The following is a 9,471-nucleotide window of genomic DNA, read 5'->3' as shown; positions in this document are numbered from 1 at the left end:
ACAATGCCTTACTCACCGTTCGGTCACAGTGAGTAAGGCGAACCAGATGCTGGGCTGTATTAAAAGGGCAATATTGAACTGAAATAATGCGGTAATCCTGCCACTTTATAAATCACTGGTGTGACCGCACTTGGATTACTGTGTGCAGTTCTGGTCACCACAATATAAAAAAGATATTTCAGCAATTGAGAGGATACAGAACAACAACAAGAAAATTGCATTTATAGAGCGCCTTTCATATTGGGAGGACGTCCCAAGGCACTGGACAGGGGGTCAGGGTGAGGGGAGGGGAGGGAGAGAGGGAGCGAGGAGAGGGTAGAGAGTCGAGAGGGAACTGAAGGCACGGCTGAAGAGAAATGTCTTGAGATCGGCCTTGAAGGAGGAAAGGGAGGAGGCGGCTAAGGCACTGGGGAATGGAGTTCCGGGGCTGAGAGGCTGAAGGCCCGGCCACCGATGGTAGGGCGGTTGGGGCGGGGGATGTGGAGCAGACCGGAGCTAGAGGAACGGAGGGTATGGGCAGATAAGTAGGGGGACAGTAGGTCGGAGAGGTAGGAGGGAGCGAGGCCGTGAATGGCCTTGTAGGTGAGGATGAGGATCTTGAATTCGATCTTCTGGGGGATGGGGAGCCAGTGGAGGCGAGCGAGGGCGAGGGTGGGAGTGATGTGGTGCAGGACAGTACACGAGCTGCAGAGTTCTGAATGACCTGCAGTGTGGAGGGAGGGCCGGGAAGGCCGACGAGGAGAGAGTTCCGGATATGAGGAAGAAAGGACAGCTTAGGGTCGAACAGAACCCCGAGGTTCCTGATGGCTTTGAGAGGTGGAGAGTGCAGCCTTGGAAGCTGATGTTGTCAGCGCCTGAGGTGCGGATTCGCTGACGTGAGCCAATCAAGAGGGCCTCAGTTTTACGCACGTTGAGCTGAAGAAAGTTGTCTCTCGTCCAGGACTCGATGTCGGACAGACAGCTGTCAGGACATCGGGGGTCGTGGGGTTGAGGGTAGAGGAGGAAAGGTAGAGTTGGGTGTCATCCGCATACATGTGGGAGTTAACCCCATGTCTGAGGATGATGTCACCACAGGGGGAGCATATAGAGGGTGAAGAGGAGGGGACTGAGGACAGAGCCCTGAGGGACACCGTACGAGACAGTGCGGGGGGTGGGGAGGAAAAGCCGTTTGCAGAGACAAAATGAAGACGGTGGAAGAAGTATGACCTAAACCACTCAAGGACAGGGCCTTGAAGGTTGAGGTGGGAGGACAAGCGATGGAGGAGGATAGAGTGGTCGACCGTATCGAATGCTGCCGATAGGTCGAGGAGGACGAGGAGGCAGAGGGAGCCCTGGTCGCAGATGGTCAAGATGTCATTGGTGACCTTGACCAGGGCAGTTTCTGTGCTATGGGCAGAACGGAAACCCGACTGAAGGGGTTCGAAAAGTGAGTGGGTGGAGAGGAAAGAGCGCAGCTGGGAGGCGACGACTCTTTCGGGAACCTTGGACAGGAAGGGGAGGTTGGAGATGGGCCGGAGATTGATAGCTGTGACGTATCAAGGGAGGGTTTTTTCAATGTGGGAGTGACGGTGGCAGTTTTGAGGGGAATGGGAACAGAGCCATAGGAGAGGGACAGGTTGATGATGTCTGTGAGAAGTGGGGCAGGAGGTGGAGCTGAGAGATAAGGAGTGGAGTGGGGATGGGGTCCAGGGAACACGTGGTGGGTTTCAGGGACAGGATGAGTTTGGTGACAGAGGGTGGGGATACGGGTTCAAAGGTGTGATGGGTAGTGTGGGAGGGTAAGGGTGGGGGGTGGGTGGGAGTCGGAGTGTGGGAGGGAAGGGGTGGGGGGTTGGGTGAAAGTTGGAGGGGCAATGACCGCGGAGCGGATTCCCTTGATTTTGGATTCAAGGAAATCCAGCATCTCCTCGCAGTGAAGGTTGGAGGAAATGACCTGCGCGGGGTGGCGGGGGGGACGGAGGAGTCAGGATGTGGTAAAGAACAGAAGACTGGGGTTGTTCTTCTATTCCAGGATTATCCTGGAGTAGAAGAACGACTTGGCTGAGGCTGGAGTGGAGCGGTAGATTTTGAGGAGGTCCAGACAGATTTGCCGGTGGACTATTAGGCGAGATTTGAGGCAGGTGCGTTCAGCGGACTGCATCTGGCTCTTCAGTGAGCGGAGGTGGGTGGTGAACCAGGGGGATGAGCGAGAGTAAGAGACAGTACGGGAGTTAATGAGGGCAAGAGTGTCGAGTGTGGAGAAGAGGGTGTTGTGGAGGAGAGTGAGAGCAGAAGCGGGGTCAGTGAGCGATGAAGGCCAGAGGGAGAGAGGTTCAGAGGACTCCAAGGTAGCGGTTAGGGATTGTGGGGGTAACTTCTTTCAGGGGCGGTAGAAGATGGTGCTGGGTCTGGTGGAGGTAAGGAGGGGGTGGACGTGGTGAAGGAGATGAAGTGGTGATCAGAGACAGCCTTGTCGGTAATGGTGACATCCGAGACACTGAGGCCCCGGGTGATCACCAAATCGAGTGGGTGGCCATGAATGTGAGTGTCGGAGTTGATGTGGAGGGAGAGGTTGAGCGAGGAGAGGAGGGAGGAGAAGTCCGAGGAGATGGAGTAGGAGGGGGTGAAGTGCAGGTTGAAGTCGCCCAGGATGATGAGGCGATCAGAGCAGAGGTAAAGAGATGTTAGGAGAGGGCAACCAAAATGATTGAGGGGATGGAAGGACCAGATTACAAGGAGCGATTAGATAAAATTGGAGATGAGAAAGTTGACGGGGGATATGATTACGGTCTTTAAGATTCTGAAGGGAATAGATAATGTAGGCTGTGATGAGAAGTTTTATCTTGTCCTGCCCAGAGGACATGACTTGCGATTGAAGGGGATAAATTCACAACAAATCTGTGGAAACACCACTTCAGTGAACGAATAGTAAACTGATGGAACAGGCTCCCCAGGGAGACAGGCAGACAGTGGAAGCAAAAAATCTTGTTTGTTCCAAGAACAGAATAGATTTCTGCTGGAAAATAATATCAGGGGATACAGTATGTAGTTTGGGTCACGACAAGTCAAGCGACTTCCAGGATGACGGAAGGCGAACAAGATGATTTTTGATCTTCTTTCGCCAGCAAATTCTTTATTTCTTACGACATTCGAGAAGCGCAGATTTGAGCTGGGTGGGAGGTGATCCTGATCAGTCGATGTAATGATCACTCCTCATTAGGTGGATGGTAGGTACCAGGAAATCCCAGAGAGCTTGGGCAACACAGCTCATCAGGAGATGAGTGAGAGCTTTGCCACCATCTTCCTGTCCACAGCTCAGGCACATGTCCCTTCGCATTGAACAGTAGTTCCACCAATTGCAAGTTCAGAGTTGAAGCAGCATCTACTTGCCTCTGTGCAAGCCAGTCAAGGTTGATTCCAGGGGCTGGATGTATGAAGAAACAAAAGGAAAAATACTGCAAATGCTGGAAATCTGAAATAAAATCAGAAGTCATCAGGAACACTCTGCAGGTCAGGCAGCATCTATGGAGAGTGGAATGTTTCAGAGGAATATTTCAGATTGATGACCTTTCGTCAGAACTGATGCATCCAGTCATTCAGGACTGGGGAGGTTCCAACAAAATAGAAACAAGCAGATGTTGTTCCCACATTCAAGAAAGGTGACAGAACCAAACCTTGCAACTATTGATCCATTAGTCTGACGTCAATAATTGGAAAAATAATGCAGTCAATAATCAGAAAGTGGAATTACCTATATAAAAATAATCCAATAAATGACAATTACATGGGTTAAGAAAGGGTAGGTCTTGTTTAACCAACCTCATAGACTTCTTTTTCAGAAGGCAAATGCCTACAGCAGGCAATTGGAGACTGAGGACAAGGCGGGAAAGGGCAGGATTGTAGATGTTGCTCCCTAGGCTCTTCTCCATCGCCTTCTAATAACCATCTGCATGGAAAACAAGTGAGTCTGCAGCAAGATCAATTCACAGCTACTCAATGACATCCCTGGCCAAGAGACTGTGCACAAGTCTATAGATACTGTTCCTGACATCACAAATACTGTCAACTACCCAACTGAGTTTTTAAACTCTTTGGAACCATCTGGTCGGTATGCCTCCATACAAACTCATACTAAAGCTTGGATGCATAATCATGTTGCTGAGGAATATAATAATAATAATCCTTGCATTTGATATAGCGCTTTTCACGTCTTCTAGACGTCCTAAAGCGCTTCACAGAATATACTGTAAAGTGAATTGACTGTAGACTGAATATAGATACAACGAAGATATGCAATGGAACAAGGTTGGTGGTAAAGCAGTTGATGCCACATGTTATAGAAGCAACTATTCTGGCTGGTCAGTTCAAAAGGGAAGATGTATTCATTCCTCACGTCCCATTGCTCCCAAGTGACTGCCATTTGAGTTCAAAGGGCTCCAGTTCCCTGTTCGAATGTGCTTTGCCATGTCAATTAACAAAGCACAGGGGCAAAGCTTAAAGTCTTGCTGACCTTTTCTTGAATACACCTTTTCCCATGGACAATTCTATGTTGGCTGCTCACGTGTGGGTTCATCTCAAAACCTGTACATCATGGCAAAGGAGGAAAACTGCAAATATCGTCTACATGAAAACATTGCAATAATTCGAGGTTCTGCCGGATCACACACTAAACCCCTTCAGTTAGTGTAGCTTTGATCCTCCCACAGGAGTCCTCCCATCTGAGTATAGATAAAGACAAAATGTTTGTCTATTGCTTATGGTTTGAGCCGGGTGGGCAAGCTAACAAGGTGCTTGCCTGTCTCAACATGTTTTGGTCACATGCTCTGACACTCACAAACAGCACAGGGATGACACATGGTGAGGCTCCAAGCAACTGAAGCATCTTCAGACAAGACAAGAACATCCTTACAAATAGAAATAACTGAGAAGTGAAACAAGGTGGAGTCATTCTTACCAGGAGAGCAGTATTCTTACCACCTGTGGGATGGTGACCAGACACAGGTGTACAGACTGCCATGTCATTGCTCATGACATCACCACCATCACATTTGTCCAATTATCTTTTCACCAGTGCAAGGAATTTACTTATGAGTGGAGTCAAAAGGTAAAGTGGCTAGACTGGTGTGATGGGAGTACAGAGTTTTTTAAACATGTCACCATGGTCAGAGGCGAGGTTGATGATGATAGCTTCTGGCCATAAATCACCGTGGAGTCCTATAGCTCAGTGGTTAGAGTACTCGCCTTGCAAGCGAGACACCTGGGTTCAATTCCAGGCAGAGGGCGAATCCTTGGGCAAGTTTCCTTACACCACACAGAGCCTAATAATAATCCCTCCAAAACAAAACAATAATAAATTGGTCATTTTCAATCCACGACTGTTTGTGGGACATTGCTGTGCGCAATTGGCTGCCGTGTTTCGACCACAAATATACAGTCAATTCACTTTACAGTCTATTCTGTGAAGCGCTTTGAGATGCCTAGAAGACATGAAAAGGGCTATGTGAAATGCAAGGATTATTCTCGAATTCAAGATCCTCACCCTCACCTACAAGGCCATTCACGGCCTCGCTCCCCCCTACCTCTCCGACCTACTATCCCCCTACCTACCTGCCCATACCCTCCGTTCCTCTGGCTCCGGTCTGCTCCACATGCCCCGCCCCAACCGCTCTACCATCGGTGGCCGGGCCTTCAGCTTCTCAGCCCCGAGGCTCTGGAACTCCATCCCCCAGTGCCTTCGCCGCCTCCTCCCTTTCCTCCTTCAAGGCCGGTCTCAAGACCTTTCTCTTTGACCGTGCCTTCAGCTCCCCTCTCGACTCTCCCTGACCATTTCCCCCCAATGCTCGGGTCCTGACCAAACTGTACAGCGCCTTGGGACGTCCTCCCGACGTGAAAGGCGCTCAATAAATGGAATCTTGTTGTGTATCTTGTTGTATTATTATTATTATTATTATCCTTCAATAGGTCATAAAAGATAACCATTTGGTCAGACACATTCAGGAGTCTCTGCTCTAAGGAGACAATTATCACAATTTAAGATGTATATTCTAATCTTCTTGGGACATACCAGAACAATATGGTAAGCCAGTTCCATCTCCACATGAACTCCTGCGATCTTCCCTTCATGGTCCTTAGGGCTTGAGGGAGAATTCCATATTATCATTCGGAGCACAGTGGCTGAAAGCGTGTCTGAGCAGGGGCAGAGGTTGGTGGCTTGGGGTGTGAGCAGGTCAGAAGTGTCAAGACGTGAATGGATTTGGAGACAGGTGTGAAGATCTTGAATTCACTGAATGAAATCTTGAGGTCACTGTAGCCAGCCCGCCCTGATCAGTCTGAGAGTGAGCCTGAGGGGGCTACGCAGCAGGGTGCCCATCTTCTGTCTGAATTTGCTCTGGGTCATAAAATAGGCACACATGTTTGTGCTGCATCTCAGCAGTTGGAGCATGAACCCAGTCTCATAGAAGATGTACCCGGGATCAACAAAAAAGCCTGCGTCTTGCGAATCCCCGACGAAAGTGATAGACTTCCTTCTGTTCTCCATCAAAAGGTCACCACATCCCTCCTTCTTGACATCCCTGCTGAAGAGACCTCTGCAGATTTTGATGACAGCCACAATGTCCCGGACGGTGAGGGCATTGAGCAGCAGGATAAGAGGCAATAGGAGGAACGGGGTGGCAATGGTGTCCAACCAAGAGAAAGACACCCAACCAATCGAGGAGAAGAAGCTTTGCTTTTTATCCTGCAGAACCAGGGCACATTGTTAACCACGTACTCAACTTCCAACATGAAGTACCAGGGAAAGTTCTTCACACAGCTGAGGGAGCACACGGCGAGGATGACTCTGTTCGCTGTCCGTTCTGTGCAGTAGTTCAGCCTCAGCTTCTGGGTGCAAATGGCCACCGTGCGGTCAAAGGTGAAGGCAACCAACAGCCAGACCAAGCAGTTAGCCGAGGCTACCAGCAGAACCAGGCGGAGGGAGCAGACTGGTATGATCTCCAACACGGAGAACGGGAAGTGGAGGGCGCTGACTCAGTGTGCTGACATACCCTGAGCCGGGCTGACACACACTGAGCCGGGCTGACACACACTGAGCCGGGCTGACATACCCTGAGCCGGGCTGACACACACTGAGCCGGGCTGACGCACCCTGAGCCGGGCTGACACACACTGAGCCGGGCTGTCACACACTGAGCCGGGCTGACACACACTGAGCCGGGCTGACATACCCTGAGCCGGGCTGACACACACTGAGCCGGGCTGACACACACTGAGCCGGGCTGACACACACTGAGCCGGGCTGACACACACTGAGCCGGGCTGACACACACTGAGCCGGGCTGACGCACACTGAGCCGGGCTGACACACACTGAGCCGGGCTGTCTGACATACCCTGAGCCGGGCTGACACACACTGAGCCGGGCTGACACACACTGAGCCGGGCTGACACACACTGAGCCGGGCTGACACACACTGAGCCGGTTGACACACATTCCAACAGCAGCAGCCACTATCTTGAAAGTTAAATCTGTTCTCCCCATTTTTGCTAGGTTCCTGGCTGCTGATAGCAGAGTGAAGAGACAGACACGATTGGAACCTTTGTTTATACAGCAGACAATCCTCAGCAGATCCCAATTAACCTGTGTTAATCACAGCTGATTTAATATCATCAAAATAATAATCCATGAATCTGCTATGCTGTCTTTCACCTCTGGAGGTCATGTTATCGACCTACCCACCAATGTAAACAGTTTCTCCCTGTTCACCCTATCGAAATCCCTCATAATTTCAAACCCTCTATTAAATCTCTTCTTAACCTTCTCTGCTCAAATGAGAATAATCCCGGCTTCTGTCACCTCTCCTGATAATTGAAGCCCCTCATTCCTGGTACCATTCTGGTCAATCTCCTTTGCACCCTCTCCAATGCCTTGACATCCTTCCTAAAGTCTCTCGCTGAGGCCTAACCAGTGTTTTATATAAAACATTTTACATGTTTATACATGTTTTATATGTTTTATATGTTTTATATACATCACTCCCACCCTCGCTCGCCTCCACTGGCTCCCCATCCCCCAGAGGATTGATTTCAAGATCCTCATCCTCACCTACAAGGCCATTCACGGCCTCGCTCCCTCCTACCTCTCCAGCCTACTATCCCCCGACCTACCTGCCCGTACCCTCCGTTCCTCTGGCTCCGGTCTGCTCCACGTCCCCCGCCCCAACCGCCCTACCATCGGTGGTCGGGCCTTCAGCCTCTCAGCCCCGAGGCTCTGGAACTCCATCCCCCAGTGCCTTCGCCGCTTCCTCCCTCTCCTCCTTCAAGGCCGGTCTCAAAACCTTTCTCTTTGACCGTGTCTTCAGCTCCCCTCTCGACTCTCTACCCCCTCCTCGCTCCCTCCCTTCCCTCCCCTCACCCTGACCATTTCCCCCCTCCTCGCTCCCTCCCCTCCCCTCACCCTGACCATTTCCCCCCAATGCTCGGGTCATGACCCAACTGTGCAGCGCCTCGGGACTTCCTCCTGACGTGAAAGGCGCTTTATAAATGGAATCTTGTTGTTGTTGTTGTATATAAAGGTTCATCATAACTTCCTGACTGTTGTATTCTATGCCCCTGTTTATAAAGCCCAGTATCCCGGACGCTTTTTTAACAGCTGTATCTACCTGTCCGGCCACCTTCAAAGATTTACTTATATGAACTCCAGTTCTCTCTGTTCCTTCTCCCCCTTTAAGATTGTACCATCAGCTTATATTGCCTCTCCTCATTCTTCCTCACAAAATGCATCATTTCTCTGTATTAAACTCCATCTACCACGTGTCTGCCCATTTTTCCAGTCTATCTATGTCCATTTGCAGTCTGCTACTAACCTGCTCTCTGTTTACTACTTTTCCAGCTTAGTGTCATCTGCAAACTTGTAAATTGTGCTCCCTTTACACAATCCAGGTCATTTATATAGATTAAAAAGAGCAGTGGTCCTAATACCAACTCCTGGAAGCACCACTGTATACTTCCCTCCAGTCAGAAAAATTACCATTAACTACTCACTGCTTTCCGTCTCCCAGCCAGCTTTGTATCCATGCTGCCACTATCACTTTAATACCATGGGCTTCAATTTTTCTTTGAAATCTATGGATGTCGCAATTTATCAAAAGCCTTTTGAAAATTCATATATATTACATCAACCCAACTACCTTTATCCACCCTCTCCGATATTTCATCAAAAAATGTGCTTGGTGGGAAAACGAGGCAGCCAATCTATGCACAATGACGTCTCCACAAACAGTCTTGTGAAACGAGTGAGTGATAATGAAGGGAGGTCAGAAAATGTCAAAAACCGGTATGTCTTTCTGCAAATGATTCTGATGTGTATAAGGGACATGTTTTTCCCCATGAGGTTGTTATTGGACAAAGTTATTCACTTTACACTAAATTCTGTAAAACACTTTGAGACAACTCAACAACATGATAAGGTGCTATATCAAATGCAAGGATTATATTA

The sequence above is a fragment of the Callorhinchus milii genome, unplaced genomic scaffold (genome assembly GCF_018977255.1).
Source record: "Callorhinchus milii isolate IMCB2004 unplaced genomic scaffold, IMCB_Cmil_1.0 Scaffold41, whole genome shotgun sequence".
Taxonomy (NCBI): domain Eukaryota; kingdom Metazoa; phylum Chordata; class Chondrichthyes; order Chimaeriformes; family Callorhinchidae; genus Callorhinchus; species Callorhinchus milii.
This window is presented reverse-complemented; position numbering follows the sequence as displayed.